Below are 5,241 nucleotides of genomic sequence, written 5' to 3'. Positions count from 1 at the left end.
TGATGCAATCAGTGCACCAAGCAGAAACCAGCAACTGGATCCGGATGTCTCCTTGGCAGGGACAGAAACGAGAGACTCTTTAAAGAGTGAGAGGGAATATGAGCCCCTACAGGGAGTGGGGACTTTGAACTAAGTGATTCTAGAAGGAGCCTGAATTATAGACCAAAGACCATTCTAGGTGGAAAGAGACTGCGTTAGTTTTAATTGGCAATTTTTAAAAATATGATAGTGATAAGTTATTAGCAACCAGCTATAGTTAATAACAAACAGATTTCTGCACATCTGATTTTTAACATATAAGTTTGGTCCTTCCCACAACTTGCCCAGAAAGCCAGAATTCAGAGAGGTTCATTGATAAGCCTCAGGCTACCCAATGAGCAGCACTGGGGTTTGAACTCAGCTCTCAGTGCCTGTAGGTGAGATCCAGAAGGCAGTGGGGCAGTGGGAGGGACCCAGAACAGGGAGTCTGGAGAAAGGGGCCCATTTTTGCTACCTGCACGCTGTGTGACTTTGGCAAAGCCACTTTTCTCTGCGCTCCTTTCCAGAGTTGGTCCGTTTCCATAAGAAAGGGCTGCAGGAAATAGGGACTTTTTAAAAATTTCAGAACGTTGCTGCTCAGTGGAGGAAACTGACTTGCTCTATGAAACAAGGTGGTCAAATGGACTCTGGAGGCTCTGATGAGAACCAGAGGCGTCTGCCTAGGTTTGGCCACCAGGTGACAGCAGCACAGCCCACTTCAAATGCAGTGTGTGTGTGTGTGTGTGTGAGAGAGAGAGAGAGAGAGAGACAGACAGACAGACAGAGACAGAGACAGAGAGACAGAGACAAAGAGAGACAGAGACAGGATAGCAGTGGGAGTGCTAGTGATTAGTGAGTACACAGGTAACCACAGAGAAAGAAGGGAAGACCAAATTTCCTAAGCTCCCTTCTGGCCCTCCTGGCCCAGCTTCTCCCAGGCTGATGTGGGAGGTCGGGCCCTGGATGTCAGGCAGACGAAGGACCTGTATCCAGCCTGCCTGGCTTACAGAAAACCTTGTCTCCAGCCACAAATCTCAAACACCTTCAAGACTCTAAGGTGTCCTAAGGAGAAAAGTCATCTTGCTTCTGAGTTGGGTGTTTGTGCAGGTCCCAGGCTGGCCTTGGCCTGTACCTAACCTGTCACTGGCTCCCTGTTGCGATGAAGATGAAGCGGAGACTTCTTATCACTCAAGGAAGACCTTTCACGAACTGTCCCTGCCCCTCATCCCTCAGACTCCCTGGACGCCTTACAGTTCCTTGAATGCATCTTACCTATGCCTTTACACATACAGTTTGCTTCCGTTGCCAGAGGGCTTTCTGCACCAACCCCAACATCTGACCTTCTAGTGGGGAGGCTGTCACCCTTAGCCCTGCACCATCACTGGAATGAAGCCTGGTCTGTGTCAGCAGCCGCATTTGTAGAGTTTTTTCTCCAGAGCTGCCCAGCCCTTGGGGCTGGGCCTCACAGAAGGAGAGGCAGCCTGAGTCACAAAACTGCAGTCCTCAAAAGACTAGGCTAGGACTGTGACAAAATGACTCTGAAGGACAGAAATGTGTAGAAATGGAACCAAATTACCTGTCCAGTGAACCCCCCTAGGCCCTATTGACAATTTGGATGAAAAAAATTTTTAAGACTTCACTAGATTCAGCAAAACTGGCTTGGATCCACAGACTTGAGCCTAAAGGAGGGCAGAAATGATCAAGGTTTTTAAAATTTAGAGGCTGGGAGGAAAGGGGGGCTGAGGAGATGCAGCCTGTGATTCAGTGTTCTTACCCTGATTCTGCAGCCTCCTCCCAGGCCACATTCTTCTTTTGTGAAAAGACAGGTAACAAGGGATGCAGGTTGTGGGTGGGGAATTGCAGTTCACACGTATAGCCACTGGATGACGCCAGAGGACCAGTTCTGGCTGCTTGCCTTGTCCCTGGGGCCCTGGAGCAGGTAATCAGCCTCTTGGACCAGACATGCCCAGGCAATATGGGCTATGTTCTGGTCCCATATTGGTGTTCCCAACAACTAGCATCTCTTCCTAGAAACTCCTGTGGGCAGGGCTTGGGTTGTGCACAGTGGAGACCTTAGCTACAGATGGCTGAGTTAATGGATGAATCACAACAGCTTTACCCCCACCTAAAAGAGCAGAATGTGTAGAGGCATTGCAGGCCCCAGAGACAGACCCAGAGACAGACTAGGCCTGGGTGGGCCTAACTAGGGGAGAATGCAGGCAGTGAAAGACCTTGTGGGTCTCTGTTCTCATGGGGATCCCATTGCTGTGAGGTCCCATCCATGCTTCCCATTTCCTCTCCTTCACAAGGCACTCCATACAAACCAGAGGCACAAACTGGAGCCCTCGGATCTATTTTATTGGTGCTTTTTCAGGGGAACTTTCATACCCTCCCACTGCAAGCGCTCAAGAATCTGGCCCCGGGACAGCTGACAGCTGTTCTGGTTGGGCAGTGCTGAGCGGAGCCTTTGGATAAATGTCCTGTCACTCCTCTATGCGTACTGGAAGATTTGTCTCTACCCCCTCCATGACCTAGGCCTGTTCACACATTCTCCTGGGCCCTGGTGGCATTTTAGTCCCTGACCTCTGACCCTAAACAAGACATACTATTGTCCTATCATTTATTCCAATATTACCCACACTGGACCTTGCCCTGTTCTCGCACCCACCCCACCCTCAGCACGCAATTCCCCCTTTTCCTCTACACATAGCTCACTCCTGCTTGCCTCTGTCTTTCTCCAGAGAGTTCTCTAGACTACCTCATGCTGGGATACCTTCCTTTATTGACCTTAACTGCCTGAACCACTAACTCCACACTCAGACTTTAGGGCAGGCATTTCCCATCAGAGTAAATGGAAAGAGAATGGGAGAAAAGAGGAAGGACCCCACGTTTATCGAGCATGTGCTAGACACTTTATCATGTCATTAATCTTCCCGCATGAATATGAGGTGAGGGAAAGATAGGCTTATTTTAATTTTGTGAAAATCAAAGTGGAAAAAGTGGAGCTGGGGTTCTGTTTGAATCCAAAGGCTTCTTTTGTGTGTGTGTGTGTGTGTGTGTGTGTGTGTGTGTGTGTGTGTGTGTGTGTGTGTGTGTGATTTGAAGCTGCCCAGAGGCACAGTAAAATGGAGTTGGGGTGCTGGGGGAGGGTGACTTGCACTGAAACCTCTCCCATAATTCCCAAGCCCAACCATAATTGACAAGAACAGTGCTGCTGGTGACCAGGAACTGTGCCTTAAATGTGGAAGGCAGCTGGGCCTGCTGGAAGGAGAGAGCTGTGGGAGAAAGGGCTCTTGCAAAATGTGAGAGGGAACATAGGCCCTGGAGGGGTGGGTCTGGGGACTCAAGAGTGCCCTGAGTCCCTGGAAGGATAATTGTTTAGGGTACCTCAGTAGGACCTGTCAGGTGAGTTGAACCCTGTTCTGCACTACACTCTCAGACACAATGTGTGCACACACACACCTGGGTTAAGCTAGAACACAGGTATCTGTGTTATGGGGTCGTGGGGAGGGGTGAGTGAGGGTGCTAGGGTTGAGGAGACAGTGTCCCAGAAGGCTGGTGATACCCAGGGAGAATGGAGAGCCCCAAGCACACAACACTAGGATTTATCTAGTTGTGCAGTCTACTCCCCCATAAGGAATGGCGGCAGACTGCAGGAAACAAATTTGATACTTGCAGCTCAATGAACCTCAGATACCAAGATGAGCCCCATGAGTGATGGGCATCGAACTAAACAAGAGATTGACACCAAAGGGAGTTAATGTAATCAGAACAAGAATTTAGAACATGTTTGATCAATATTCTTAGATGTGATAAACTATTGGATCCTCAAAAAGAGCAACTAGAGAATTTGGAAAATTAAAATCTGATCATGGGGTGGGGGATAATAAATGGACTAAGTAGCGGAAAGGACATAGCTGAAGAACAAATAAATGAGTCAGAAGATTAAGCTGATAACTTATCAAATGCAGCACAAAGGACAAAGAAGTGGGAAGTACAAAACAAAAAGAGACACGGAGGACAAAATTTTGTTTCCTAATCCAAAAGGAGACAAGAATGCAGGGAAGGAATTTCCCAGAGCTGAGATGAAAAATGTCCTAGAACTCTGATTTAAAAAGACCACCAAGGGGAGAGGAAGATGGCGGACTAGGTAGAAGCAGGGTTCACCTCCTCCCAGGTCCGCATTGAAATTACAACCAAATTATAATAAACGTGGAGAATCACCTGAAGTCCAGCTGATAATGCGTACTTCTGATAATATAAAGAAAGCCACATTGAAGCCAGTAGGAGAGGCAAAGTTGCAAATCGGGCAGGATCCGTACCTGCGGGTGGTGGAGGAACCCTGGGAAGGAGAGTGAGGCTGCAGAGGCTTCCTTGAAGGAGAGAGAGGTCCTAGCCTCGTTTGGGGGCATCCCAGCCCAGGGAAGAGGAGTTCCCAAAAACACTGACTGTAAAAATCAGAGGAGATTCTGGCAATCTGAGTGAGAATGAAGGAGACTGAGACCCTACACGCCTCTTTAAAGGGCCCACACACAGGCTCTCTTGCCTGTGGACACTCACCAGGGGCACTGGTGGTGGGTCAGAGGCTTGTGCAAGATTCATACGGGGAAAGACTGCATTACCTGGTGCCGGAATGAAGGCTGGATGGGCAGCTGCCATCATGCCTTAGTCAGGCCCCACTATGGAGCAATCTATAGACTGCACCAGCTTGAATGTGCATATCCCCGCCACATGGCCAGTTTAGAAGCTGCACTGACCTGAGGAGAGTAGCCTGCCTCACCCAACCTGCAGATTGCCTGGAGTTTTTGTTGCTGGATGGATGCCATGCCCTGCGCCGTTTCAGGGCCAAACATTCGCAGCAGGCAGCCAACGCTATGAGCGCACATTTTGGAGACAGTTTCAGACAGATCACTTCTGTCAACATGAACTTGGGTGGATCTTGGGGATCTGTGGGCCAGTCCCAAACAGCAGCTGATCTTGCTGTGATCTATGACTTTTGTGGGAATGCGCTAACGGTTACTGGTTACCGAAGTTGCAGCAAGACTGAGGATGTATTGACCTAACGGCCATTGTCTCCCTGAGACTCTGCCCCACCCAACCCACAAATTGCCTCATTGATGGTCAATGCCAGTGCCCTGCCCCTCCCCTGGGTCTCGCAGTCTGCACAGGCAACAAACTTTGGCTAGCACAGTGTGGGCATTGTGGGGTAATTGGTTTTTGGCA

This window comes from Pteropus vampyrus, unplaced genomic scaffold, assembly GCF_000151845.1.
Source record: "Pteropus vampyrus isolate Shadow unplaced genomic scaffold, Pvam_2.0 Scaffold44, whole genome shotgun sequence".
Classification (NCBI taxonomy): Eukaryota; Metazoa; Chordata; class Mammalia; order Chiroptera; family Pteropodidae; genus Pteropus; species Pteropus vampyrus.
The sequence above is the reverse complement of the archived record's forward strand: the minus strand, read 5'-3'. Positions refer to the sequence as shown.